We start from the raw sequence: 16,430 nt of genomic DNA on the forward strand, positions 1-16,430 counted from the left end.
TTTAACTCACAGCCATATATTCCCGCAAGGAGAGATTCTGACTGCCATCTCTGCTAACTAGCACCTTGCACTAGAAATGGCAAGAATCCTACCAAACCTTACCTATTTCCTGCAGAAGGGAATAATCAATATGAAAAACAGCACGAAATCTGTTTTTAACAGCACAAAGAAATCTTATTCCTAAGTCCCAACCCTGCAGTCCTCGCTCCCAGAAAACGTGCATATCTGGGTGAAGGAGAACTCAGATCTGAGCCCTGAGCCAATGTAAATTAATGGAAAACACAATGTGTGAGTGTTCTTTCAATAACATACGCAAACCTCAGGATAGCGAGGGCTTGAGATACAGTGCAAAATTCACCCTGTTCTCCTCACGGGTCTTTGGCTGACAAAAGTCCACTCTGAAGAAAACATGGATACATTCATACTTTCAGATAGAAAACACAGTAACTATAACTTGAAACATCTTCCTAATTCTGACTGAATATCACTTTTTGTTTGGGAGTCCAAACAAACAAAAGAGTACAAAGAAATGTTTTAAACAGAGTTGCTGAAAATCTAATTTTATGAAATACTGCAAGTACTTATTCAAACTGCTGCAGAACTTTTTTTTTTTTTAAGAGAAACATTTTTCCTCTTTTAAAAATACAGAAGAAAAATTTTAATTTGTTTTCAAAGCACAAACTGGAAAGCAAATTTCAGTTTAAAAAATAAATGAAGATTTTCATTTTGGTATTTTAATTGAAATGTCAAAAAGCATCAGAATCAAACCAAGATGCAGTTTCACTTTTCTTCAAAAATATTAGTTCAGCCTAGCTGACAGCTAACAGTAATTTAGTTCTGCAAGGTAAATACTTAGCTGTGGAAACAGACCCTCATGCCCAATGCACAGTTTTATAAAATGAAGCAAACATGCCTCAAAACAACCAAAGTATCCAGGGGCGGTAGCAAATACCAAAGGGATTCAGGATACAAAGGTTTAACCATCAATCAACAGGCCCTGTGACAGTTTCAGTTAACATCTTATATGACAGTTTTAAAAGCTAATAAAGACTTCTCATTTTGTAAAAGGAAAAAATACTGTAACAAAATAATTGAAAGTCTCAAACCAAGGCCATGTGAAACACAGCTTTTTTTTTTTTTTTTTTAAAAAAAAGGGCAAATTTCTTCTTAATTCTGAATTGCCTACCTTGGCACCTTCCTTCTTTTCCAAATTTTGTGTATAAGCAGTAATCAAGACAGCCTTTTGACCAGTTAAGTTTATATAATGCTTGACAAGAAGACTTATATATCTATTCCCAGGTTAGAGAAAATCCATTTTCAAGGAGATTAAACTTTTCTTTAAGGCTTGAGCAGCCCAGGGTACATTCATCTGCTGTCTGGGATACAGAGCCCATGCTTCACGCAAACTTTGACAAAGATAAGGCTCTTATCTTCAGTAAGAGAAAAAGAATCAACGTCTTGAAAATGGGTCAAATTCCATTGCCACTGGGATTAGCAGCTCCTCTTAGATCAGCTGACTTGGAAGAAATGGAGAAAACCCTTGCAGTATCTGAAAGAGACTGACACTATTCCAAAAGGCCAATTTCAGAAAACCCTTAGTTAGCTAAAACTGAGTGTCACCAGAAGAGCGTTGCCCGAGGGGTAATAATGACTATACAAAGTGCAGTTTGCTCCCAGTGCCACGACTGAGCACCACACCTCAGACACAATTCTTATTTTCATGTTGACGCAACCAAGGGAGACTAGCCCGAGGAGTCTTAGAGCTACCTGATAGGAGTGTGCAGTGTCTGACTTCAGTCCAGAGCTGAACTCTATTTACTGGAAGATGTTTGGAGGCAGCAAGATTTCTCATTCTCTGACATTTTCTAAAAAGACATTTTTACAAATCGGGGCCAGGATTAGGAGTCATCCCTTTTCCCTTGTGATTCCAGAGGCTCATACATTCCACTGGCTTGTTCCCGTGGATCACTAGAAAGGCCAAACTGGCTTTACAAAATAAAAACAAATCAAAAGGGCTACACAAACACTGTCTCCCCTGTGCTACATATTCTTTACACAGTTTAAAAATAACATGACCTTACAATGCAAGATTAGCTACATTTACTCAAGATCCATGTTACGCTTGCTTCCTTCTGTGGCGGTCCTATCATGGGTGAATATTTGATAGGTTATCATACCCCAGTGTGTTTGTTGTAGCAAAGGAAAACAAAATTGACTTGCCCTTGATTAGACTATAAATAAATAGGCTCTTACCGAGAATGAAGGCTACATCAACTGTCCCTGAGCTGCTAATTTATGCATGTAAAACTGAGTAGCTGCATTCACACAGGCGCATACTGACAAAACTGTCCAGTGAACACATTTTTCTTTGACTTGATAGTCCTTTTTTCCCAGTTAAATATAACTTCACTGAAATCAAAACTGCTATGACCAAATTGTTTTCATGGACATTTTGACCTGGGACAGACCATTTGGACCAACCTTCTTGGTGGCTATCTACAGAGGATCTTGGCCAGACCCATCACACACCACCCTATGGTCTGTTGTCTCAGATCTATGACTAGGAAGACCCAGAAGGGAAGTAAGGAATTGAGTAGAGAGAGAAAGCATCCATCAGAAGAGATAAGCACCAGATCAGAAGAGCATATTATAGACACATATATTTCCTAGAACAACAGGTCCTCGCAGCTAGGCAATCTGAAATATGATTCACAGTAACTGCCACTGGTAGCACACCTACCCGTTCCCTGGGCTACAAAAAAACCCCAAATAAAACAGGCTCATTGTTCCCAGCACGTTACTGGGTCAGGCCTAAAGCTAGGCTCATTTTGAGGAAAAAAGCAGCTCCACTGAAATGGTGGAACACATGATGAGTCCTGATGATTAGCTTATGGGCTAGTACCTTGAGTATTTAGGTGAAGTATCATCTCCCAGAATTATTCAACCAAGCTTGTCCTGAGCAGGAAATACTCTACTAATAACATGCTCTAACATTTCTTTTACTACAACAGATGTCATACGCAGTGACAGGACGCATGGGAATGGCTCAAAGCTGCATCAGGGAAGGTTCAGACTTGACATTAGGAAGCACTGCTTTACCAACAGGGTGGGCAAGCACTGGAACAGGCTTCCTAGAGAGGTGGTCGATGTCCCAAGCCTGTCAGTGTTAAAAAGGCATTTGGACAATGCCCTTAATAATATGCTTTAACTTTTGGTCAGCCCTAAAGTGGTCAGGCAGTTGGACTGGATGATCATTGTAGGTCCTTTTCCACTGAAGTATTCTACATGAGAAGATACAGAAAGCTTTCTACAGAAAGCTTCCTCCCTAACTTCAAGAGAATAAGGGTGAATTAATCTTCCCTTTGGTATAAATATATTTACTCTTTGAAAAGGAAATACACAACATTTCTCTCCAGCCTAGTTTCTTACCCTTTAGCACCAGTCTATGCAGTGCTAGATGTTTCTGGTTTTGGTGGGAGGGGGAGTTAACATTTCATAGGAGTTACTTAACATGGCCTTGGCCTCTCACCATATATACAGCATCCCTGATCAATCAACATTTTCCTTGTTGCTTCATGCCTGGTGCTCCAGATTGGAAGGATTTGCAAGATGTGTTTGTCTTTTTTCTTCTCCTCACTCCTACTTTTTTTTTCCTTCCTGTGGTTACCCTAGGAAGAAAAAAGAAGAAGAAAAAAAAAAAAAAAAAAAGAGAGATAAAAAGCCTTGGCTGTTGTACACTGGGCTATGCACTGAAGCATTTGCTTTAACTTACAGATAGATATGCATTAGGCAGATACATGCCTGAGGATGGAGATGTCTCTTCAAATAGCACAGCAAATTCTTGCCATATGGATCTGTAATGTCATTTATCTGGGAAGGGGGAGAAGGGACGTGATTTTTGACTGACTGAAAAATGTTTTTAGGGCAGGAGAGCAAAGAGTTTTGAAGAAGTAATTGATGCTGTCAGGTAAGTGTTCAGGACTTTAATCCCAATATTCCCACACAGTCTATTCAGCTAGTATTTTTATAATAGAGAGGAAACTTTATGAGTGAGTTAATTATAAGACTATATCATGCTCCACAGGGATGAGAGACACTTGATAAAGTTTTATATCCAGCAATACATACTGCTGTACTTCAAAAAATACAGCCCTTTACACTAGCAAACACCTTAGCAAACACCCCAGAAATAGGCTCCTCCCCACAAAGCCCAGTTGGCTTAAAGAGAGTCTATGCTTTTGAACAGGGGTTTTTATTGCACACCTTAAAAGAGGGCACACAACCCTGGCAGGCATGTGAGTGGGACCAGTGTTGTAGGCTTTGGGTGCAGTTAGGCTGCCCTTTCCCTGAAGATATTCTGTATTGTAATGTCCCCATCACTCATTTCACTCTGACACCTACCAACGTTCAGCAGGGTTTAAATTAACCACCCCATGGGAAGAAATCACTATATATCCAAAGGCAGCAGGGTCCTAGTTCTTCATTCATTTGAAGAAGGCAGGATCTCAAATACTGAGCCATTTTGTCTCATTCAGCTTCAGGAAAGACAAAGCAGATGATCACTGAGGAAAACTAGGGAGCCCCCGTTCACACTGATAAGGCCAAAGTAACACAAGATGCTTTTCCTTCTTCCTCTAAGCATACAGATCGCCCCACCACAAGAGCACAGTAACTAACCACAGAGCTGGAGACACCAAAAAGGCCCATCTGGCTAATGCGCCTCCAACAGCCCTCTGAGCTGGCTGGTATCGAGTTCCTTGCACAGCCACAGTCAGGACAGTGTTAACATGGTACAGTAGAATCATAGAATCATTAAGGTTGGAAAAAAACCCCAAACACCCACATCTGTGGATTTGCTTGGCTTATCCCCGCAAGAGTCAAAGCTGAGGCCTGAGTATATCAAATATACAGGGGTTTTTTAAGCCTACTTCAACTAAGAGCTCTAAACACAGTCTTCAGTGTTCAGATAGTTAACTCATGAACAGATGTGGTTACAATATTATCAGATCTTAGTAAAATGAGCAATCAAATTGTAAAGGAGAGTAGTACAAAGGTAGCTTGTTCGCTTTCCTGTACTGATTAAAGTAATTTAAATACTCAGTTTTCCATCTTTATACACTGCCATAAATAAAACAAAATCAATTCTATTCATTTATTTCCACTTCCTATGGATTCCCTCATGCTACAATCCATTATAACCAAAGTAATCATAAACTATCACATCCAATGCAATGAAATTGCACTAACCTGATAAAAATCCACAAAAGCTAAGTACAACTGGAAAGTTTTCATTTCATTACTCTGATCACAGAGGTCTCAACAACAGCATGTGCTTTGGAGATGACAGCAAAGATGAGGAGTTGGCTTATATAGGCCACATGGTCAAGAAGAGCTTCAGTTTGTCATTTCTGACTTGAGGGAGGAAATAAGGCTTGAAAAATACAGACCCCTCGGAATTGGGAGCACTTAAATAGCGGGTATCCATACAGTGAGGCATCCAAGATCACTGGCTGTTATCACCCATGGTAAGCTGACATGTTGTCTGTGAAACTCTGGTTCAAGCCTAGCCCAGGGCTGTTCAAATATGGAACAAAAATACATTAAAGTGCTGCTTTGTCTGAGCAACTGCATATTACTGCATCCATTCCCTGTAACACAGGCTTCTTACAAGCATAATCTCCATCTCAGACAGCTGTCCAGAAATCAGAAAATCAGACGCATCCCTTATTGCACAGGAGTCTCTCAGACTACAGAACAGGACCACCAAAGCTGATACATGAAAGCTGAATCAAGGCAGGAGGTGACTATTTGAAGCATTAGCAACTGAAGTGTCATAGCATGTCTGGTGCAGAGAAGGAGGGGGGAAAAAAAAAGAAAAAAAAAAAAAGAGGTTCTCTAAACCAGACTCCTAGGAATGAGAAAGCTTATCAAGAGACAACTTTGTAAAGAAGCACTGCTGAATTCTTCCAAGCAATGCAGAAGGGCCACCGGGATACAACTTGCTGCTGTCTGAGCCTCACACAGTCTGCCTCTGAGCAGCAAGAAGTCATAGAAACAGAAAACACTGTTTGAACTAAGCACACAGTATTTAGAAATGATATAGTGGAAAGAGCATATCATCTGGTAGGCAGGGTGGATGGAAATGTTGTTAGGGACATCATCCGCAAAAGAGTGTTTTACACAAATGTTACGTCTTTCCTGTTCCAGTCAGGGAGTCAGCTAGTCATGCACTCCTGCAATCACATTTAACCTTTCCAGACAACCTAATTCTCTCTCTCCTTCCCTTCTGCCCCCAGCAATCCCCCTGCAGTCATGGCACACTCAGGAGTGTGCTTTGAAGAATTTGGAAGCTCATTTTGGACAGCATGGGTCTGATTTCCAGCATCGACAGCAAAAGAAATTGGTCTCAACCCATGACTTTGGAAAAGACTCAAACTTTTTATTCTGCTGATTCACATGAAGCTTAAAACCTTTACCCATACAAATTTCTGTCTTTGTCCCAGCCCTCCTCCTTTGCCGACCCTTACCACAACACCTCATCCTGGCAAAATACACTCTTTGCATCAGAGCTCTGACCCTAATACATTTACCTGTGCAATCCAGCAGGTAGAACAGCTGTGCTGGTATGCTGTGAATGCTTCCAGTTTTCTGTTTACCACCATCCTCTCATTATCAGCTTCCTACAACAGATGGACTGTAATTTCATAGGCACAAGAAGATTCAGTAACTGGTGGGAGAGGCAGGAAGGGCTGCTGCTTCAGTAGCAAGAACCCAGAGGGAAAAAAAGAAATCCAGAAGATTTTGGAAGAAATACGGCAACCTGTGTTTAAGCACCAGCCCAGTATCAGCTATGAATGTAGCTGCAGCTAGGGCAATTCAGACTGCCTTCCGTTGCCAATTCTGCTTTTTTTCCAGGGAAACGCGTGCCACGAGATACAGCTAAAAACATCATAAATTTCTGTTTCAAGCTACTATGTTCCTTCTGTTGGGACGGCACCCATTTTGATACCATTAGCCACAGCACTCTCTAGTAAAGGTCCCTAACAGCATTTCCATCCATCCCGCCAGTCAGCTAATATATATTCTCTCCAACTTTGCAAATGATCACAAGGGGAACTGAGATGAATTTCATCCTTTCATTACTTGCATCCCCCTGGAAAAGTCATGATGCAACCCTTTTAAGGCTTCTCCAAAGGGCAAATAAATAATAACTAAAAATCATCCAAGCAAAATAAGGAATGAGAAATTCTTTTTGTTTTGACAGTCATCAGCTTTCAAACTCACCACACTGGAAATGTTGTGGTGTTATGCACGCCCTTTTCCCACACTCCACATGCCTAAAATAATACATATGGGACACTTCCATCATATTGCTCCAAGGTTGAAGAATATATAGGCACTAAAGCCACATCTGTGTCATTTAGCGTAAATCTACATGGTCCTTCACAGGCAAACCTGTGGTTGCTTTGCCTGCATTCATAGTCCATTCAGCACAACACAAGACCAAAATAGAAGCTCAAACTTCATGGCTTGAGCACAGCACTGCTGCTGACCAAATGAAGGAATTTCTGATTTCACACTTGTTTGTTTTCCTGCCTCTTGGATAGGCCTGCCTGCAAAGGGCCCTATCAATGTATCTTTAGTCATTCAAACTGGAAACAACATCAACTAATCTAGCCAAGTGAGCACATGAAAATCTGCAGAGTGGCAGACATTTTAAGTGCCTAACACCTGCATCCCCAAATCCAAGAGCCTTCTTTGGGAAGGCTCCCTCCTTGCGTACCAGCTTGCTCCTTGTTTGCATTGTACATTGTTTTGAAAACTCCTTGAAGAGGAAAATTAGAAAATGAGAAATTAGAAATTAGCTAATTGCAGAATAGAATCCTAGAGGAGCAATATCTTCAGTATAACATGTACACTTATACTCTGAGCAATTCATTTCTCTTCATTTGCATCATAAGAGAAATCACAAGAAAGCAAACCAAGATGAAACATTATTCTTGCAAGGTGAGAATGTAGCAAGGAAACTGCCCCTTTACTTTGAGCAACATTATGAGTTGGCAAAATATTTTCAATCCTTAAGGCTAAGCTTTGAAAAGCCCTTCTGAAAACAAAAACATGGGAAAATATATAAAAGACAAGGAGAGCAAGAAACTCTCTGGCACACAGCAAGCTCTGTTCCTCTGTTCCAGGCAGCGACCCATCAAGAGATGTCACTCTCTGGAGAAGAAAGCGTGGCGCTGTTTCCTGGCACTGCTAGCAAAGGCCTGTGGCTGAGTGACAGGCAGCTGTGCTGGCCCTGTGCCAGCCAGGATGAGTCCTCCCTCCAAAAGCCTCAGCAGAGCAGCTTGCTTTTCTTTTTTAAAGAAAAGAAAAGAAAAAAAAAAAAAAAGCATGCAGAGTTATGGACACATCCAAGGTATGAAATAGCGTTCTCTAAGGTCAGGCGCACATCCAAGCCTACACTTCTGCAATGTTTTAGTCAGGGGCAGCTCTTTCCCTGGTGACAGTGAGGTCCAGCCTCAGCAGAGCTGTATGAGGGTCACCTGGGAAAAGCCCTGCTGATCTATTTTCTTTTTGTGCTGTGCGTAAACCTCAGGGATGCACACCACAGCACCAAACTCAGCACCACAGCTGAGGAAGAGGAGCTTCACCACACCTGCCTACTGAGATACCCACCAGCTACCAAGATTTGTTACCACCATTTGTAGCATGCTTATTTTAATGACTGATTAACACTCCAGTCCCTCTTCAGTCATAAAACTGTCAATACAATTAAAAATGTGTCAGAATGGACAATCAGACCGCTTCCATCCTCTACATTCAAGGTGACCACAGGCCCAGCTTCACTCCAAGATGCAGCCAGCTGCATTCGGGGCATACCAGACACTGGATAGTCTTTGCAAAGAGCCATTCTGAACACCTGAACCATGAGAAAGAGAGTTCAACAGAAGTTCACAGCTTATTAGCCTCTGGAGTATTCAACAGGAGACAAGAAATTAGGTTGATTAGGTGGCATTACACATTTATAGGGGGCAGGATTTAAAGTAGTTTATTTAGAAGCTGTCTCAGGGCTTCTGTGTACTGACACTGTTAATTACAGCTATTACTAGCACAGGGACTGTGTTAGGTGATGCTAATGAATACCTGCATCTTGTAGGTGTGTGACTCGCTGACTCCACCTGCAGGAGGGAAGAGTGGCTGTAAGAGGATCTGTAAGCTACAGGAAGACTTCTGGGATACCGGTTGCGAGGAAACATTTTGGGCTGAAATTGAGCCACAGATTTTATCACAGCCAATCTCTGAGCAGTAGGAGACTGACTGTAGAGAGACTACCTGCTCCAACTTGCTTTGCATCAGAACGGGAATCTCTCCTTCTTCACCAGCTGCCTTCCCTTTTGGATCTAAAGTCTGAAAATGCTGGCCACGGCATTCATCAGTCCAATTGGACTGATCTATACCTGAAGGAGATGAGAAGCTCTGAAAAAGTCCCTCCTCAGAGACAGCCATCACTTCCCTCCCCAGCGATGGGGAGAGCCACAGAAACACAACAGTCAGCAACAAGCCTAGCAGAGGCAGGGGACAGGAACCAAGGTGAATGATCTCAATGGGGAACCCAGGAGGAGTGATGGTCAGAGAGCTGCGGAGAGTAACAAGTGCTTGGAGAAACAGCAGATACCCGAAACCTACCAGAACAGCAAACCTGGGACCTCACGGCACATATTTACGGACCAGGACAAATCTATTACCAGAAACGTGGACATGGAGAATGAATATCAAGATACCGCCACAGGTGCCAAAGCACTGCTGGATCAGAACAGACCTTGCAATGCTGCCTGGGTGTCCCAATTGCCGATGGTATAGACACTCAAGATTGAAGATCCTTTAAAAACATGACACCCAACAGTTTCCCAAGAAAACGTTTGCACACTCAGAACAACAGCAGATTCCAGTAAAAGGAAGGAGTAAAAGGTACCTTCATAGGGTACCAAATGAAATAACAGGGTCCTTTCAGTGCCCTCCAGACTCCTTAGACCACCTGTAAAGCCTAATTTTATTACTCAGTGTCACAAAGACCCTGGTCACTACCACCTCAAACTGTTTACACAGCGAAGCGAAGTCAACAGTCATGCTTGCGCACTGCTCATCCTGTAGATATGCGAAGGTGAACACAGGGGCAGACAGATGTGAAATACGGAGTCAGGGTGAGCAATCTGCCATACCCACATCATGTTTTCATTGGCAATCACGTCCAATCCTCACACTGAACTTTAAAGACAACATTAAGGATGCAAATGCCCTACACAGAACTGTTTTAGTCATTACAGCAAAGCAAAAGAAATCTGAGTTGATCCTGTCCAGGGACCTTCGGCTGGGGCTGCACGGCTAGAAGGCGCGTCCCCTGGGTGGTGGATAGGGGATCCCTCTCTGGAGGGTGCACCAGATAAAATTGAAGAAGGTGCCGCGAACCAACGCAGCCTAAGGGAAGGCCACCCTGACAGAAAAACCACTGGCCCTCCAAGTCATGGGGGTTGGGCAGGAGGCCAACTACCTCCTCCCGGAAAAAAAATAAAAAGTTGCAGAAACGACGAGCATCAGAAATGGCGGGGATGGAGAAAATCAGTAACGAAGTGAGGAGGAGGAGATGGAACTGGATCGGTCATGTCCTGAGGAAAAAATCGACAGAAGACTGCGCTGTGGCCCTTGGGTGGACTCCAGAGGGAAGAAGAAAGCAGGGTCGTCCAAAAACGACCTGGCGTCGGATGGTGGAGGTTGAGAGGAATGGTGCAGGCTGGAACTCTTGGGAAGCGGCACGGCACGCAGCCACAGACCGATCGAAGTGGAAGAACGATGTTCGCGCCTTGTGTGCCTCCTGGCACTGAGAGAATTCAGTTCAGTTTCCTGTCCAGGGATCAAAGTGTATCAAAGTCTCAGCAAACCCTACTGTCTTCCAGATGTACTTTACATTGACCTCACCACCAAAACAGAGTGCCTCACCTAGCTCTCAGTAGTTTCCTGTCTGGTTTTCTTTGCTCCTGCCCACAAGTAGCCCTTACTGATCTCCTCAATCAGGCCTGCTCCCCAACCTCTCCCTTTCATTTGCTAAGAAAGGATGGATTCCCATTGCATTGGGGGTCAATATCTCATGGGCCACGAAGAGGAGAAAATGGCAAAATGCGACAGAGGATTGCTACATGCGTTTCTCCAAAGAGTTCTGGCCTGATGCACAGAACCACTGATCTCGGCTCATTACTCACGACAGAGAACAGCCACCCACTCCGCACCGAGCAGTGCATAGCTGCTTTCCCTGTGTGCCAGGCAGAGCAGGTCTCCAGCTTCTTGCTTGTGGGACAGGGGCACCTAGTGGCTGAGCCCCAAAAGAGCAGGGTAAAGCCACAGCAACACGAGTTGCAGTTACACTGCAATTAAGGATATGTTGGTTGCTTAAGTGGGATGCAGCTGCTGCCGACGTGGTGACAGATCATTACAAAACTGTTAGGCTGTTAACTGCTCTACCCAGGCTAGCATTGCTAAAGCAAAATATAAACACATAATATCAGGCACAGCAGCTCAGACGAAATCCTCCAATACCACCTTTCACGTCTGATGCTCAGGCAGTATACCAGCAAACACATGCAGCAACATCCCCTAACAACAGTCTCGTAACTCTCAGAAGTTGGTGGCTCAGGCACCTCCCATGCACAAGCACAGTGGTGTCTTTCCACTTGACAACCTGTCACAGCTTAACTATATGAATAATCTCCTTCACTTTTGAAGGCTGCTCCAGTCATTTCAGTTGATATCTGCTAGCTTTGAAAGCCAGTGTGTCACCTTCCCCTGTTCACATCTGTGACACTGTTCAAGACGTTACAGACATCTACTACAGCCCTCTTTAGATGTCTCTTTTCCAGCGTGAATACTCCTAGCCTAACTACTTAGTCCTTGCACATAAGCCATTCCACACAATTGAGCTTTTTTTCGGCTTGATTAGTTCTATAACTTGTACCCCTTATAGTTCTGCTATCCTGTTGAGATGAGATCAGAACTAAACATGGTATCCGAGATGCAGGTGAGCCACGGACATACATAATGGCATTCTTAATTTTGTGCTTTTTTCCCTTCCTAGTAACAACTGACTTTCTTTTGCCTGCTAGTGAGCTGGTATTTTCACAGAACCACCTACTACATCTCTGAGATCTGACATCTGATTGGGAATCGCTAGCTCAAAGCCCACCACTGTGTGTGCATATAGAGTCAGGACTGGTTTTTACTGAATACTTAGCTTAACATCTGGCCACAATAAATGCAGGCAGGATATAGGTGAGCTGTGCCCCAGATATACTATCAATATAATGAACTAGCTTAGTTCAGCTTCTGTGAGCAATACTCAGGCTTTGATCCTTTCATAGAAGCTGCTAAAAGAAAAACAGCCAATGCCATCTGCAATCACACTTACTGCAAATTGGAAAAAAGAATCCAATAAAATAAGGTGCTTTTTCCCCCTTCTGGATATCCTTCTAAAATGAAAAATTTTACCGTCATAATGCCAAGATATAATGCTTGTGTTACTTTCCAAAAACAAATCTACTTAGCTTCAGAATGGCACTGAGATTTTCAATCTCTTAATATAGGTTTGAGTTTTTACTGAGATCAAATACAGTGAGCCACAGCTCTAATATTAAAGAATAGCAAAGTTTCTAGAATTATCACTGTTTTATACATAGCATTACAGCTGAAACAACATCTGATATTCAAAGTTGCTATTTTAAAAGAGGAAAAGGACATCTTTGACTTTGATCTTGCATATGTCTTCAGACACTTTGGACATCAATCCTAAATATGGAATATCATTAGCCATGCTGCTGCTGAATAAATAATTTGTAAGAGAGGCTAATAAATACAGCTGGGAAGCTTCTTGCTTTTACTCTGCACTGTCTGAAGCTTGAACACAAAGAAGCCAACACAAAAAAAGAAACAAAACAGAGATGGGGAAATAAATACCATGACTTGCATTACATTTCTTAACTGTCCACACAATTTTGTATTGCAGTAGTACCATGAACACACCGAGACATCCCTGGGGTGATTTTTCAGCAGGTGAAACCTCTCTCACCACCCAAGTGCTTTGTCTGTACAGTTTTCCAGGACATTCCCACACAGTGAGAATGACCACGCTCTGTGGAGCACTTCCACACAGAGCCTCCCAAATCCCCTTTTCTATCCAACGAGGCCATGAAGGACATGTTATCCTTGCTCACTGCACTCCCTCACATACAGCACGTAATCACAAAGGCAGGACAAGCAACCCTCACATTTATTATTATGGAATTACCATGCCAAGCCCATCTGGTCCACAGCATGGAGGCCACTGTCTGAGGTCAAACGGACCCTGAGAGGAGGCTATGCAGAGGGGCAGATGCTAAACCACCATTTTGGAAAGGCCACTTGCAAGTCGACATCTACACTGCCCAACTTTCACATCTACTGACTGGAGATTAGCAGTAGGTAAGATTACAGAACTGAAGAATGCCTACAGCCAGTGAAGGGCAGTGACCCCAGGAGGAGGCATCTCCTCTCAGGTAGGAGGTGTTTCAGTTAAGTCCTCAGGCAGGATGCCAAGTAGTCTGTAGGCAGCTGTAACATCTGGCAGAGATTTGAGATTCACATCCTCACTGGAATGAGGAGGAAGCAGACACCCAGGCATCCGAAGGTTTTCTTCAGGGAGGACTGTTAAACTTCAACTTTTTCCATGTAACCGTCACAATCGAAGGTTGCTCGCTGTCCTGTCCACAGACACGCTACCAGTCCAGTAAGGACCACCAACAGCCAGGATCCTTATGCTGCTAAAATTCAGTTAGGATTTGTCTTTTAGACAATGCTGTGGAGCAGAAAATATTACACACTGTTCTTTTCTCACCAGTAGAAAGATTTTGGGATGTGTTTTCAACCACTGGTTGTGAGTCACTTCAGAAACCGAGATTTTGCTAGGGCTAACTTTGTGATGGGACTCCCAGGAAGGCTACTGGAGCCTGATTTCTCACCATATTCTCCATCTATTCTGACAGCTGCTTCCACACAAAATTAGTCTCTAGCTGTGTTCTGAACAGATTTGTTTTCATTGTTTTTTTTCAGTCAAGCGGCATGACCCTTTTCAGACAAAGCAAACAAACAAGCCCCCCACCCCTAAATACCTCAGAGTGACTGGGATTGCAATGAGAACACGGGAGCAGCTTCCCTCTGAGGCTCATTTCCTTCTTTCATTCCCTATTCTGCATAGGCAGGTTACTAAGGACGAATCAAGAGTCACTTACCTGGGCTCCGGGTGACAGCCACAGTGAGACACTCCGGATTTACCCTGGGCAGCAACAGGTCCATTGAAACTTAAGTGACCGCAACCATTTAGAAAATAGCATACTGAAACATAACTCCTGGGCAGGGTGAGTGAGGAGAACAGGCAGGATAATTTGGGAGAAGCATCTTTGCCTTGAAGTGATCTGGGGAAAAAAAAAAAGAATATGAGATGAATCAAAAACAAAAGGAAGACTCTGAAGCTGAAATGGTGTGCCTTATGCTGGAAGTTAATACTGAATTGTGCCTGAGGGAAGGAGGGCAGCAAATATTGTTTTGACCTGCAGATGGAAGGGAAGACCATAATACAGGGCTGTAAATTTGGCCATAAGCAGAAGACCCCATGTTATTTTTGCTGATGCTAGAGCTGCCTCTCTGAATAATAAAGCTGCACAGTCCATCTAACTGCCCTGAATGCAAGGCAATGTTGACATGATTGAAATTCACTAAACAAGGAACAGCTGAGTGAAAAAGGAACTGAAAGCAAACATAATTGGGATTCCCTCTTTTCTGCTTGTTTCTCACCATCTCCTGCAATAGGAGCTTTGAGCTCTGATTTTACAGATTGTAATAAACAATGGACACATGGACAGAAAACCAGAATCCTTTATATATACAATCATCCCAAGCGTGAATGCAGCAGCCTAATGTATTCCCATGCATGTTCTCAGTCACCACCAAAAGGTAAATTCTTAGAGCAGCTGTTTTCCCTAAAGCCATTCAGATGGATTCAGCTCCTACAAGGGGCAGTGCCATCGCACTTAGACTTCTACAAGCCACCAAGAGCTTCAAGCTCAGCCACATTTATTTGCACTTCCCTGAGAGACATGCAGGCAAGCCTGCAGAGCTAGAAGTGCTGGGAGTCCCAAAGCTGCGCCTGTTGTGCATGCCAGCAAGCCAGATCCCAAGCAGGGTTGTCACAACCCATCTCAGGCCTACAGGGTCAGGAAAAGGGGAGCTCGGCACAGCATTACACCAGGCAGAAAGACAGCAAGGATTCAGAAATACGGCACACAAGTACAATTTAGCCCATTGAATGCTACCCTGTAGCCAAAGGTACACTGTACGTGGCTGGCTGCACAGGGGCACACCACCACAGGAGGACTGCAGGCAGACCCCTGTCACCAGGGCATCACAGCTATGTAGCATTTGGGATGAAAAGCAGGAGGACAAGTTACACTGCTTGGGGCTACAAGTTGCAAGGACCTAGCGCCCAGTAACGAGGAAGACATGACTCAGCTGGCATGGGCGAGACACAGCGGCTTGGCAGGGCACAGCAAGGGAAAGCCACTGTCACTTGTCCAGGCCTGGCCCCAACCCAGGTGAGGAACTACTGCTGCTGGAGGGGAGCAGGACTCAACACGTGTCCCTTTGACTGACCCTCTGCCACCACCTGCACCAGCTGGGCACCACACCCATGGGGCACCCAGCCCCACAGGGCTGACCATACGGTGCCCATCCTCACAAGACCCCAAAATCCCCAGGGCCAGCTGCAAGGGGCCCCAAACCCCACAGGGCCTGCAAGCGTCACAGGGCCAGCTGAACCAAACTGCATAGGGCCCCTAAACCCCACAGGGACAGCCACACAGGACCCCTAAAACCCACAGTGCCCCTAGGCCCCAAAGAGCCAGCTGCAAGGGGCCCTAAACCCCATAGGGCTCCCTAAGCCACACAAAGCCAGCTGCAGTGGGCCCCTAAACTCCACAGGACTAGCCACGAGGGGCCCCTAAACCCTACAGGGCTCTCTAAGCCCCACAGGGTCAGCTGCCAGGGGACCCCAAAGCCTACAGGGCTCCCTAAATCCCACAGGCTCAGCTGCAAGGGGCTCAGCTCCCTAAACCCCACAGGCCCAGCTCCAAGAGGCCCCTAAATCCTGAAGTGCTCCCTAAACGCTACAAGGCCAGCCGAAAAGAGCCCCTAAGCCCCACGGAGCCTGCTGCAAGGAGCCTTTAACCCCCACAGGGCCCCCGAAGCCGCCCGGCGCGGCCTGCACCGGCGCCTCAGCCCGGCGGGGCGCGGGGAAGGCGAAGAGCGGCGGGACTTGTACCGACACCCGCTCCCTTCCGGGGCGGAGCGGGGGC

Source organism: Platalea leucorodia (genome assembly GCF_965183815.1).
Source record: "Platalea leucorodia genome assembly, chromosome: 5".
Classification (NCBI taxonomy): Eukaryota; Metazoa; Chordata; class Aves; order Pelecaniformes; family Threskiornithidae; genus Platalea; species Platalea leucorodia.